We start from the raw sequence: 15,203 nt of genomic DNA on the forward strand, positions 1-15,203 counted from the left end.
TCCGGGATATTGCCATACCATATACTCTTAAGTGCATTATAATCCTCGCGGTTAAATGCTATCTTTGGTTTGGCTTTATCAAAACATGTCGAGTAAGGTGTCATACGAATTGGAATACTATCCCCTCGCCAATTCTGGCGACGGGGATAGCATTCCACCCTTCTAGAGGGACACGACATGTGTGTAGCCTTAACCCCGGTTAAAGTTAAACAGAGCCTCAGCTCCACAAAATGGACGCTGCCACCACAGACACAAGTCTGGCCTCCTGCTGCTGACCGAAACTCGGCAGATGGTGGCCTGGACAAAGGGTTTCCTGCCTTGGGAGGTGCGAGCACCACCCCAGACAGGATTTTGTGTATTGGGTAGGACAGGGCTGAATAGAATCAGACATGCCCGGGGCACACAAGGTGTCCCCGTGCATAGGCCAGCCCAAACCGGTTCTGGGGCCTTCCAGCCCCAGTCCTGGCGCGGAGCTGGACAAAGGAAAGGGGGTGTAACCGCCCCCCTTCCTGGTTCCTCCCAGAGGAGGGACCTAGTAGGTGATCCACCCCCTAGATTGGAATAAGAGGGGGAGCAGTGCCATTGCACAGCAGATCATCCCGAAATCAACTTAAAACTAAGAAGAAGACTGGACTTCGACATTCTGCTGCACAGAAGACTGAAGAAGAATCTCCCTTGTGGCCAAGGAGTGACCACCCTGTGAACACAGGCACCAACCAGCAACTCGACGTCTGCTTTGCCGCCGCCTCCCGCCGGAGACCGAGCCCAGAGCCCGACAAGAACCAGACTCCCAGACCTCTCAGAGCCCGATCCACAGTCCCTGCGAAGAAGGGACCCGTGGAGGCACCGAGTGACGTGGGACCGGACCTCTTGAAAGACACCCGAAAAGCTGACTGCGCAGCTTCTGAGGCATCCTCGACGTTGTGCTTTGGGGATTGAGAACCCCCACCACCGAGCAGCCCTTGCACCGAAGATCAGCCCTCCAGCATCTCCACGATCTGCGTGGGGCCCTTTGGCATTGTGCCACTCGACGCGCCATCCCGGCCACTAGCCACGCGGCCAGCGGCCATCTTGGCGACGAACCCGAAGATTTAAACAGCAGGTCTGGTTGCTCCAGACCTACCCAAGCTCCTGTGAAAAGGAGCACCCGCTCTGACCTTGCTGGTCCGAGTGAACAGCATCTTTCAACTGCTGCGTGGCTTGCATTTGCCAAGGCCTGTTTGCTCCGATCAGGTCGCCGACACCGCCAACAGCGAGAAGCCTACGTGGGACAGCTCGTGACCGACTCCCGGACGTCCTCGACCCCGGGTATCCACGTGGCTGCAGAAAGAAGCTACCCGACAACGCCTGTTTGCACCCGACATCACCTGGTTCCACTCTGGTTCCACGGCAGTCACTGGCTAGTGACTTTGAACACTGTCCCCTCTGCTTTCAGGTCTTCACATCTACAGATCCACCCTTGGATCCACCGGAACTCTTCTCATCGAGCCGCCTGCAGCATCTCCTGCTCCAAGCACCATCGACCAGCGTGACGAAACCCGACACATCTTCGACCCTGTGCACCCGCTTCCTGTGGGTGAGGTAACTCAGCTCCGCCGGTGCTCCTGCACTGGTACACATCCCAAGGGCCTGTGTTTTAAGTTTCAGCTCCGTAGGTCACTCGGAAGGTTCCTAACTTTCTAACTTTGTGCTTTTTACGCACCATAGACTTTGTATTGAGAAGTGCGTGCACTTTGGACACTGCACCCGAGTCCCGTGGGCCTTTCCCGACTTAGTTAACTCCAGTCTCGAATAGTTCCAGCGATTCCCAAGGCCCTAGGCCTCTTCACTTTCCTCCTGGTATCCCTTATACCACTTATTTAGTATATGGTTTAGGTGGCCCCTAGGGCTCATCCATATTGTGCAACTTTTGTATATTTTAAACTGTCTTGTGATTTAACGCTTGTGCTTCTGTGCTCATAAAGAGTCCAGGGGATTTTAATAGTTAATAAATCAATATATATTTTCAATATATATCTGTGTGGTGTCCCTTTCATTTGGTATTCAAGGGGGTTGTGTATGGTATAACAGCTGGCTTCACATGCCTTTCAGAGTTTAGCCTAAGACTGCTTTGTCCACGTTACCACTAGGATAACTGGTCTACAAGGTTGAATTACAACCATCATCATAAGGGTTGCTTGGCATGGTACAAAGTGATCACTAGAACTAGTGAGCATTATATACCAGGCCAACTTCTCACAAGGGGTATGTTTTTTCATGAGTGAAAACTTTCTGATCCTTCCTGAGTTTCACATATTTAGTGTCTTTCAGCCTGATCTCGAAATCGTTCATGGTTTTGTTCAACTCCTCTAGTCGTTTTTTCAAGTCAGTTGTGCTCTGATATGATTTTAAACGGACCTCTAGTGCATGGATCTCCTCTTTCATTTCTTCGGAGAGGCGTGCTGCAGTTTCTATTATCAGCACAAGCCAATCCCTGGTGCAGTGCCAGGAGATTAAAGACCAATCTTTCTTGAAGATTTATCTTTTTGGAATATGAAGGGTTCGTTTCTCACAATGAAACCTCAAGGGGCAATGTTGGCACAGAGGTATTCTGCCATCATTATTCCGTGGATTAATGTTTTAATTTGGTTACGTTTTAATTCTGTTAACTCATCCCAACATTGACTGGCTTCATTGTTGTCTTTATTCAGTGCTCCAGTAAGTGGTAGCATGGAGGCAATAACTCTGTCCACCTCCTCATCTGAGAAGGTTAGACCTGTTATCTCTGCGATGGTTGGTAGCTGGTGAATCCGTGTTGTCAGTCCTGTTGGAATGCGGAGTGTGTGTCAGGCACGCTGTTGTGCAGGGGAAAGAAAGGCTCCCACAGCAATGCAGCTGCAATAAACAGTTCACAAAAGGGGAACGGAGGTAGAGGTTATTGTCAACTGGGTCCGCCCTCCTTAATGTATATTCCAAATAAAACCTGAGGTCTCGGGTTTGAGGACCCAGTCAAAAAGACAGAGGCTCTGAAATTGTATGATCAGAAATAGCCTTCAGGAAAGAAAAATGTCTTTCTTGAGTCCCCTCACTCACCAGGGTTTCCCCACGGTGACATGCTTCATCATTGGGGTCAACACAAATGTCTCTATGAACTGGAGTGTGCTATGACTTGCGGAAACTAAGTAGGAGCACTGAAATGGAAGACTATGTGTGGTGCACAGTGTGGTGGAGTGAGTGAAAGTGATTAAAAATACCTTGCTTGTGGGCTAAAATACTTTATTATCGCTCCTAGGTTGGTATATCTAAAAGGGGGTGTTACACGGAAAAACCTAACTGTAATGGGTAGGAGTTCGGTGTAAGATCAACATGTTTCGAGCCTACCCGTAGCTCTTGATCAGGATCACACAGGGATCAGCCCTGTGTTTGCCACTTCTATTAAACCTGAATATGGTAAATGAGACCACTGGTTTTATTTGGAATATACATTAAGGAGGGCAGATCCAGTTGACACTGACCTCTACCTCCCTTCCCCTTTTGTGAAATATGTAGGGTGCCCATATGGTTTCATATCACTGAGACATCTCTTTTCCATTCTTGCCCTTTGCTTTTACATTTCATTATCAGGTGTGTTGGTCCTATTAGCTCCCATTATACACTAATATGTGAAATAAAGACCCAGAACTAGAAAAGTTCTCTCCCAGGGATAGGGACTCATCTGGTCATCCTAGTCGTACCTCGTCCAAGCCTATCACCTCAAGTAAGCCTAGACTGCTCAAATAAACGTCACAAATATTTCTGCTGGAAGATCTACCAGATGGGAAACATGATTGCTGATCCCTCTAAAGGACAACCAGGTAATGACCTTCAGGAAGAACCTGAGGAAACCAATGTGTGATGTTTGGATGGTTTCTTTGGGTCAGTTATAGATGTATCGATCTAGGGAAGGTTGCTCTTCCACCTTGAAGAGTCTAACACCAACTGTTGTACTAGTGATATGTAGACTATCAATAAATTACTTTGTGGGGGTCTAGTCACCTCTAGTTAAAAGCCCTCAGTGGTCCTGCCCTTCAAGAACAAGGCTTGTCTGTAGCCTGTTGACCTGATAACTTCGCTGCGCTAGCGCTTGGCAGTGATTAGGACTGCTACAAGCGCTTTCATTGTTTTAACCTGTTTTAAAAAACCTGTACTGTATTACTTGCATTTCGCTCGCTTACTCCCCGGTCCACCACAGCAACCAGTGCTGTTTGTTGTGGAGGGAGGCAAGCGGTACCACTTCCTGGTTGCTCCATTTTAGGCGGCCATTTTAGGAGGGTTGACGCGCTAGTCTCCCACTTCGCCTTATCTTTATAGCCCTTACTCTATTGCGCAGCGGTAGCGCCATAGACGCGCCGAAGAGGCGCCAAAGAGAAGCCAGTCTGTGCCAGTCCGCGTCCAGACGCTTCCTGCTTGCTCGCGGCCAAGCTCCTTCACCATGGTAGGGCCCATGCTCTCATATAACTCCTCAACGCTCCTCGCCCTATGCCCTCCTACGATTTTGACTTGTCGTCACTCGTTCCTTCCATCTCATACCGAGTATCATTGTAATAACTGTAACTGGAGCCCGCGTCCCCCACGCATCTGTCACTTGCCCCCTGCTCAGGACTGGAGAATGTTTCTCCTCAACTGTCGGTCCCTACCCAAACATCACACCGAACTGCATATATTGATTGAAGAGCTCAATCCCGATGCTCTTTTCCTAACAGAAACGTGGCGTCAGGCAGACAACGACCCGGCTATTGTATGGGTCACCCCCCAAGGATACACTCTAAAAAGACTGGATCGCCAGTCTGGGAGAGGGGGTGGACTGGCCATCATTTATCGAGACAGCTATAAATGTCGCACCACCCCCACCACCTTACCAACCTGCGAGAGTCTTCACTTCTCGCTAGAATTCTCCCCCACTACCACGTTTTCTGGCATCCTAGCCTACCGTCCACCTGGCACCCTCCATAATTTTATCACTAATATTACAGACCTCACTGCAAGTGTCGTATTGTCCTCGCCCAACTTTACTTTGCTGGGGGATCTTAATTTACATCTAGATGATCCCCACGACACCCCTGCTAATAATCTTCGCTCCAATCTACAAGCCTTGGGTCTATACCAAAAGGGCTTCCATGTAACCCACAATAAGGGTCACCTTCTTGATCACATCTACAGTAATGTAGACGAGCTTACGGTGGAGACCCCTATACCATTACCATGGACCGACCACTTTTTAATACCCCTTACTTGGCGCACTAATCCCCCCTCCTCCTCCCACCACCTCGCTAGGCATCGAGCAAGGAAGTGGCCCTCACTTCCCCTGCCTGCGTGGGAAGCCGCTCTTACCAGTGACCCACCCAGGAAGGTAACGAACTCCAATACGACCACCAACAATTTAGACAATTGGATCTCCAGCACCCTTGACTTGGTCCTCCCCAAGCACTCTTGTAACCCCGTAAAAAGACCTAAAGCTGCCCCATGGTATACACCCGCCCTCAGAATCATGAAATTAGCTTGCCGTAAACGTGAGAGAGCCTGGAGGCAGGACCGCTCTCAACTCAGAAAGGCCGAGTACAGAGCTGCTATAAAGCTCTATAAACAGGAGATAAAGGCTGCACAAGCTTCCTTTTATGGAGGGAAAATCAACGCGGCCGCGAATGCCCCAAGGGAAATCTTTAAAATTGTTAAATCCCTCATTTCACCCCCTGCGGAGCGCCCCTCTGCTGAAGGCGCCCAAAATCGCTGCAATGACCTGGCCATCTTCTTCTTCCAGAAAATCCAGGCTATATATTCCTCATTTAGGGACACTAATAACGATACGGAACCCCTCGTGCCCACAACCTCTGACCCCTGTGTTTCTTGTACACTTGATACAATTCCTCTCTTGGACACCTGGATAAACTAATCCCCAAGATTACATCTGGCTCCCCCAACGACCCAGCACCCCCTCAGACCCTCATTAAGGTCATGGACGTTATTCGCCCGGTCATATTGGACGTTCTCAATACATCCATCACCTCCAAATCCGTACCACCTCCTTGGAAGTGTGCGATGGTGAGGGCTCTATTGAAGAAGCCCAATCTCGACCAGAACAACTTGGCGAATTACAGTCCCATCTCCTTACTCCCCTGGCTGAGCAAATTACTGGAGAGGCACGTAAATAACACCTTGGTGGACTACTTGGAGTCCAACAGCCTGTTGCGTGCCTCCCAGACAGGGTTTCGCCCTCTTCACGGGACCGAAACCGCCCTTCTAGTGGTAACGGAAGAGGCGAGAGCCGCGTTGGACCGGGGTGGAAAAGTCGCCATCATCTTACTTGATCTCAGCGCCGCGTTCGACACGGTGAACCATGTCACGCTATTACAACGACTGGCGGACATGGGCGTGTCGGGCGCGGCCCTGGAATGGCTGACATCCTTCCTGGCCGACCGTTTCTTCCAGGTCTTTGAGGGTGAGACGGTGTCTCCCAAACACCCACTCAGGTGTGGGGTCCCCCAGGCTCCTCCCTGAGCCCCACCCTTTTTAATGCCTACATGGAACCCCTAGACAGGATAGTCCACCCCTTCGGTGTGCGTATTGTCACCTACGCGGACGATACCCAACTGGTGGTCTCCTTAGACCACTCGGAAGGATCGTCCCACACCTTAGGCCCCTGTCTAGAGGCTGTCGCTAGATGGATGCAAGCTTCTTGCCTAAAACTCAATGGGGAGAAGACAGACATCATCCTACTGGGCAACCCTTCTCCCTCGGCCCTTGCATCCATCTGGCCACCATGTCTGGGCCCGCCTCCCGTCCCCAAGCCCCAAATAAAGAGCCTCTGGATCTGGCTCGACACAGCTTTGGACTTCTCGGTCCAAGCTACTAAGACCGCCGCCACCTGTTTCGGGCTTATGAGGATGTTGCAGAAGGTGCTCCCGCTGCTCCCATTTCAGGCAAGAAGGGTCTTGGTCCAGTCCCTTGTACTCTCTTGCCTGGACTACGGGAATGCTCTCTATATGGAAGCCCCGTCTTTCGTCACCCAGAAGCTCCAAGTCACCCAAAACAGTGCGGCCCGCCTACTCTATAACCTTCCTCGCTGGCAATCAGCGAGAAATGCCCTAAAGTAGCTTCATTGGCTCCCCGTAGTGGCAAGACTTCAATTCAAGGCCATGTGTATCTTACACAAAGCCTTCTATCGTACAGGTCCTGCAATCCTACATCCCCTGGCTACTCCTTATGTCCCGTCCCGCTCCCTCGGTTCCTGTACCCTCCAGTTGGCCACTTCCATCAGAGTTAGGAAAGCCCGCTGGGGAGGACGCTCTTTCTCCCACACTGCGACTAAACTCTGGAACTCCCTCCCTCTATCTCTTCGAGGTAACAGCAACCACATGTCCTTCAGGAAAGCCTTGAAAACGCACCTGTACGTCAATACCTGCTAACTACCTTGAGCTCGCACGAAGCAATCAGTCACAAGCGCTGCGAGGCCTCCGGGTAGTTAGCGCTATATAAGTGCAATTTTCATTCATTCATTCATTCATTCATTCATTCATTTTGATTCATTCATTCTGTGCTAAGCATCTCAGGACAGGAACTGGTATAGTTTCTGTTCACACATGGGACCGAACTAGCCCTGGTGGATCTATCGAAAAAGCCGCTGGTGGCACGGGATTGGGGTTTATCAGCAGTTCTAGTTCTGTTGAATTTGCTGCTAGTGAGTGTGTGAAAGAGGTAGGTTTATTAGTGCCTTATACTCACCCATCAGTCTTCTACAGTTGCTGCTGGGGGAGGATGTAGAATATAGCTGGGTTGTCATATTGTCTGCTGTTCACCCCCCAGTCTTCTACAGGTGCTGCTGCAGAGCACGTAGGATAGGTTTAGTTTATGAGAGAGTGCCTGCTGTTCACCCAGCAGTATTCTAAAGGTGCTGCTGGAGAGCGTGTCGAATAGGGTGGATTTGACAGAGAGAGAGTCTAGGAGATTCTGGCCTCTTTCACAAAGGGGCCCCTATTAGTGTATAAATGTTTGCACTCCCGTTTGATGTACTTGATTGGAGGTGCCACCAGAACTTGGCATAACCCTCCCCGCTCCCATTTTAAATGCCTATATGATTATCTTGCCTTTATTCTTTACACCATGAAATCTCGATTCTCAAATGTGTGCTGAACTCGCTCAGCTGGCGATCCATCTGGACTTGGGAGACAGGGAACCAGGACCAGAACCTTATTTCTCTCAGAGAGGACGAGCAAGTGGCGATCAACAGCTTGAAATACTCTGGCTGTGTCTGCAGCTTCCAATTGAAGTTTTGATTGAACCGATAGTATTACTTCAGGCCCCTCACACCTCCCCCACGAGGAAGACCCTGGACATACATTTCACGCATTCTCTCTCCATAAATACAAAATCACAAGGAGCTTACAGAATGTGAGTGAATGAATCACTCAACGTTTGGAATTAAAGTATATCCGATGGAATCGATACATCAATAGTACAGAAGAATACATCAGTAATAAATATGCATTTAACATCAATCAATCAACTCATTAACACTGGTAGGAACCAAGGAGCTGCTGCATCACAACTATAATGTGATCCCAAGTCTAAAAATTATTACATATTTGATTAAACATTCAAAGATACTCAGACCGACTACAATGATTCCATAGTTTTTCACACCACTAGTTAACTGAAACCTGCAGAGCTACGTACCAGCAGCATTTTCCAAACTATGGGTGACTTTTTGGCCTAAAACTCACAAACGTAGACTATTCCTCTCTAGTTTCAGTCTGTTCATACTTTTAGCCAATTACAAGAGAACGCCTGGCTCATCTGATGTTAAGAGGAACATTATATCACATTTGTAGGCTCTCACACAAGCTTTTTAACATAAATGTCATTTTTATCTTAAGGGTACAAATACATTGACAAACGAAGCTCAGTCCACAGCTGCTTACAAACTGCTACTCTTTTTCCTGTTATGGTTGTGTGATGGAATCCAGCATGCATTTACCCCGCATGTCTTTACCACGCAATCAGTACCCCCGCGTGCGACATTACCAAGCACTACCATGCGTTACTTTATCACACAAGTCGTTACAACGACTTGCATTAGGCGAGGCTGGACTTTTGAATAGTATAAATTACTATTTCATCTCCAGTCTACTCAACAGTAGGGAAGGTGTTGGACTTAAAAACCCAACACCAGTCCAACAATGCATCCCTTACAGCAAATCGCTGTAATGACTTGCATTCTAAAGTAACGCCCTGGTAACGTCGCATGCGGGGTACCAACCGCGCTGTAAAGGCTGGTTGCTGTAAAGACTGCAAGGTAAATGATGTTTCCCCTTGTTATATGTTTCCTCTGCACCACCACAACTTGGCATCACAGTGACTGTGTGCACCTCTTTATTCTGTCCATCAGCACTGAACACTGGGGACAGGTGTCTTCTCAATCAATCAATCATTTAAATTAGTTGAACACATCTAGTGCACTCAGCCAAGAGGAACAAGACAATTCTCAGTGAACCCCAGCTGTGGTATGCAGGAAAGGTAGCCATGTGGATAGGAAATCGTCTTTCTTTAGTCACATGCTGACACTCTTGACTGTAATTGTTTCACAAACACTTCAACACCAAACATGCCAAGATGTACAGACGTCAGGCTCCATACATGTGCTGTGCTCATCCCGGTGCTCAACAGCAAGTAACAGTTTAATTTGCAAGTTCGAAAAGTCACCTCGTTCCAGACTACCACACATAAATCTAGCGTAGTGACTGGTGTATCTGCATATCACACCAGCTTTATAAACATATCAGCTTGCAGCTATTTTCAAGATAACCTGGGCACAAAAATAAAAAACGTTTTTTGGTTTACCCATTCAAAAAAGCAAATAGATTCATTTTTAGCTACGTATTCGTGGGGCCAATTTGTTTTCTTCAATAAATTATCAAATGACACAGTCTTACTCTACTAATGCTATTCAATCATGTTCATTTTTAGACAGGGTTCCCTTCCTTGACAAGAACTGGGGAACAAAAAACATACATTTCTTATTAGCATGTAAAATCAATCACAGCATTTTATAGCATCAGAATTGATTTTATCTGTATCATATTTTAATGGGAACAATGTTTTGTTTTTCATTTCCTATGTAGAACAGACATTTCAAGACTGGAGTCCATTATTCATCTGCCCTCTACACAACTCTGCAAAAGCTGTAAATGCTTTTGTTTGCTTTGTGCTCGGCCTGACTAACACACAGCTGCAGCTCCGTGACTTTCATGAATGAGCCCTCACTCTTCTGAAGAGATGCCCTGTGCTCGGCCTGACTAACACACAGCTGCAGCTCTGTGACTTTCATGAATGAGCCCTCGCTCTTCTGAAGAGATGCCCAGTGCTCGGCCTGACTAACACACAGCTGCAGCTCTGTGACTTTCATTAATGAGCCCTCACTCTTCTGAAGGATGGCCTGTGCTCGGCCTGGCTGCTGCCTGACTAACACACAGCTGCAGCTCTGTGACTTTCATTAATGAGCCCTCACTCTTCTGAAGAGATGCCCTGTGCTCGGCCTGACTAACACACAGCTGCAGCTCTGTGACTTTCATGAATGAGCCCTCACTCTTCTGAAGAGATGCCCTGTGTTCGGCCTGACTAACACACAGCTGCAGCTCCGTGACTTTCATTAATGAGCCCTCACTCTTCTGAAGAAATGCCCTGTGCTCGGCCTGACTAACACACAGCTGCAGCTCTGTGACTTTCATGAATGAGCCCTCACTCTTCTGAAGAGATGCCCTGTGCTCGGCCTGACTAACACACAGCTGCAGCTCTGTGACTTTCATGAATGAGCCCTCACTCTTCTGAAGAGATGCCCTGTGCTCGGCCTGACTAACACACAGCTGCAGCTATGTGACTTTCATTAATGAGCCCTCACTCTTCTGAAGAAATGCCCTGTGCTCGGCCTGACTAACACACAGCTGCAGCTCTGTGACTTTCATGAATGAGCCCTCGCTCTTCTGAAGAGATGCCCAGTGCTCGGCCTGACTAACACACAGCTGCAGCTCCGTGACTTTCATGAATGAGCCCTCGCTCTTCTGAAGAGATGCCCTGTGCTCGGCCTGACTAACACACAGCTGCAGTTCCGTGACTTTCATGAATGAGCCCTCACTCTTCTGAAGAGATGCCCTGTGCTCGGCCTGACTAACACACAGCTGCAGCTCCGTGACTTTCATGAATGAGCCCTAACTCTTCTGAAGAGATGCCCTGTGCTCGGCCTGACTAACACACAGCTGCAGCTCTGTGACTTTCATGAATGAGCCCTCACTCTTCTGAAGAGATGCCCTGTGCTCGGCCTGACTAACACACAGCTGCAGCTCTGTGACTTTCATGAATGAGCCCTCACTCTTCTGAAGAGATGCCCTGTGCTCGGCCTGACTAACACACAGCTGCAGCTCTGTGACTTTCATGAATGAGCCCTCACTCTTCTGAAGAGATGCCCTGTGCTCGGCCTGACTAACACACAGCTGCAGCTCTGTGACTTTCATGAATGAGCCCTCACTCTTCTGAAGAGATGCCCTGTGCTCGGCCTGACTAACACACAGCTGCAGCTCCGTGACTTTCATGAATGAGCCCTCGCTCTTCTGAAGAGATGCCCTGTGCTCGGCCTGACTAACACACAGCTGCAGCTCTGTGACTTTCATGAATGAGCCCTCACTCTTCTGAAGAGATGCCCTGTGCTCGGCCTGACTAACACACAGCTGCAGCTCTGTGACTTTCATTAATGAGCCCTCACTCTTCTGAAGAGATGCCCTGTGCTCGGCCTGACTAACACACAGCTGCAGCTCTGTGACCTTCGTTATTGATCCTGCACTCTTCTGAAGTGTGCTCGGCCTGACTAACACACAGCTGCAGCTCCGTGACTTTCATTAATGAGCCCTCGCTCTTCTGAAGAGATACCCTGTGCTCGGCCTGACTAACACACAGCTGCAGCTCTGTGACTTTCATTAATGAGCCCTCGCTCTTCTGAAGAGATGCCCTGTGCTCGGCCTGACTAACACACAGCTGCAGCTCTGTGACTTTCATTAATGAGCCCTCACTCTTCTGAAGAAATGCCCTGTGCTCGGCCTGACTAACACACAGCTGCAGCTCTGTGACCTTCGTTATTGATCCTGCAGTCTTCTGAAGTGTGCTCGGCCTGACTAACACACAGCTGCAGCTCCGTGACTTTCATTAATGAGCCCTCGCTCTTCTGAAGAGATGCCCTGTGCTCGGCCTGACTAACACACAGCTGCAGCTCCGTGACTTTCATTAATGAGCCCTCGCTCTTCTGAAGAGATGCCCTGTGCTCGGCCTGACTAACACACAGCTGCAGCTCTGTGACCTTCGTTATTGATCCTGCACTCTTCTGAAGTGTGCTCGGCCTGACTAACACACAGCTGCAGCTCCGTGACTTTCATGAATGAGCCCTCACTCTTCTGAAGGATGCCCTGTGCTCGGCCTGACTAACACACAGCTGCAGCTCCGTGACTTTCATTAATGAGCCCTCGCTCTTCTGAAGAGATGCCCTGTGCTCGGCCTGACTAACACACAGCTGCAGCTCTGTGACTTTCATTAATGAGCCCTCGCTCTTCTGAAGAGATGCCCTGTGCTCGGCCTGACTAACAAACAGCAGCAGCTCTGTGACTTTCATTAATGAGCCCTCACTCTTCTGAAGAGATGCCCTGTGCTTGGCCTGACTAACACACAGCTGCAGCTCTGTGACTTTCATGAATGAGCCCTCACTCCTCTGAAGGGATGCCCTGTGCTCGGCCTGACTGCACACAGCTGCAGCTCTGTGACTTTCATGAATGAGCCCTCGCTCTTCTGAAGAGATGCCCAGTGCTCGGCCTGACTAACACACAGCTGCAGCTCCGTGACTTTCATGAATGAGCCCTTGCTCTTCTGAAGAGATGCCCTGTGCTCGGCCTGACTAACACACAGCTGCAGTTCTGTGACTTTCATGAATGAGCCCTCACTCTTCTGAAGGATGCCCTGTGCTCGGCCTGACTAACACACAGCTGCAGCGCTGTGACTTTCATGAATGAGCCCTCACTCTTCTGCGGAGATGCCCAGTGCTCGGCCTGACTAACACACAGCTGCAGCTCTGTGACTTTCATGAATGAGCCCTCACTCTTCTGAAGAGATGCCCTGTGCTCGGCCTGACTAACACACAGCTGCAGCTCCGTGACTTTCATGAATGAGCCCTCGCTCTTCTGAAGAGATGCCCTGTGCTCGGCCTGACTAACACACAGCTGCAGCTCTGTGGCTTTCATTAATGAGCCCTCGCTCTTCTGAAGAGATGCCCTGTGCTCGGCCTGACTAACACACAGCTGCAGCTCTGTGACTTTCATTAATGAGCCCTCGCTCTTCTGAAGAGATGCCCTGTGCTCGGCCTGACTAACACACAGCTGCAGCTCTGTGACTTTCATTAATGAGCCCTCACTCTTCTGCAGAGATGTCCTGTGCTCGGCCTGACCAACGCACAGCTGCAGCTCTGTGACTTTCATGAATGAGCCCTCGATCTTCTGAAGAGATGCCCTGTGCTCGGCCTGGCTGCACACAGCTGCAGCTCTGTGACTTTCATGAATGAGCCCTCGCTCTTCTGAAGAGATGCCCTGTGCTCGGCCTGACTAACACACAGCTGCAGCTCTGTGACTTTCATGAATGAGCCCTCGCTCTTCTGAAGAGATGCCCTGTGCTCGGCCTGACTAACACACAGCTGCAGCTCCGTGACTTTCATTAATGAGCCCTCACTCTTCTGAAGAGATGCCCTGTGCTCGGCCTGACTAACACACAGCTGCAGCTCTGTGACTTTCATGAATGAGCCCTCACTCTTCTGAAGAGATGCCCTGTGCTCGGCCTGACTAACACACAGCTGCAGCTCTGTGACTTTCATGAATGAGCCCTCGCTCTTCTGAAGAGATGCCCAGTGCTCGGCCTGACTAACACACAGCTGCAGCTCCGTGACTTTCATGAATGAGCCCTTGCTCTTCTGAAGAGATGCCCTGTGCTCGGCCTGACTAACACACAGCTGCAGTTCTGTGACTTTCATGAATGAGCCCTCACTCTTCTGAAGGATGCCCTGTGCTCGGCCTGACTAACACACAGCTGCAGCGCTGTGACTTTCATGAATGAGCCCTCACTCTTCTGCGGAGATGCGCAGTGCTCGGCCTGACTAACACACAGCTGCAGCTCTGTGACTTTTATGAATGAGCCCTCACTCTTCTGAAGAGATGCCCTGTGCTCGGCCTGAATAACACACAGCTGCAGCTCCGTGACTTTCATGAATGAGCCCTCGCTCTTCTGAAGAGATGCCCTGTGCTCGGCCTGACTAACACACAGCTGCAGCTCTGTGGCTTTCATTAATGAGCCCTCGCTCTTCTGAAGAGATGCCCTGTGCTCGGCCTGACTAACACACAGCTGCAGCTCTGTGACTTTCATTAATGAGCCCTGGCTCTTCTGAAGAGATGCCCTGTGCTCGGCCTGACTAACACACAGCTGCAGCTCTGTGACTTTCATTAATGAGCCCTCACTCTTCTGCAGAGATGTCCTGTGCTCGGCCTGACCAACGCACAGCTGCAGCTCTGTGACTTTCATGAATGAGCCCTCGCTCTTCTGAAGAGATGCCCTGTGCTCGGCCTGGCTGCACACAGCTGCAGCTCTGTGACTTTCATGAATGAGCCCTCGCTCTTCTGAAGAGATGCCCTGTGCTCGGCCTGACTAACACACAGCTGCAGCTCTGTGACTTTCATGAATGAGCCCTCGCTCTTCTGAAGAGATGCCCTGTGCTCGGCCTGACTAACACACAGCTGCAGCTCCGTGACTTTCATTAATGAGCCCTCACTCTTCTGAAGAGATGCCCTGTGCTCGGCCTGACTAACACACAGCTGCAGCTCTGTGACTTTCATGAATGAGCCCTCACTCTTCTGAAGAGATGCCCTGTGCTCGGCCTGACTAACACACAGCTGCAGCTCTGTGACTTTCATGAATGAGCCCTCGCTCTTCTGAAGAGATGCCCAGTGCTCGGCCTGACTAACACACAGCTGCAGCTCCGTGACTTTCATTAATGAGCCCTCGCTCTTCTGAAGAGATGCCCTGTGCTCGGCCTGACTAACACACAGCTGCAGCTCCGTGACTTTCATGAATGAGCCCTCACTCTTCTGAAGAGATGCACTGTGCTCGGCCTGACT

This window comes from Lissotriton vulgaris, chromosome 1_1, assembly GCF_964263255.1.
Source record: "Lissotriton vulgaris chromosome 1_1, aLisVul1.2, whole genome shotgun sequence".
Lineage (NCBI taxonomy): Eukaryota > Metazoa > Chordata > Amphibia > Caudata > Salamandridae > Lissotriton > Lissotriton vulgaris.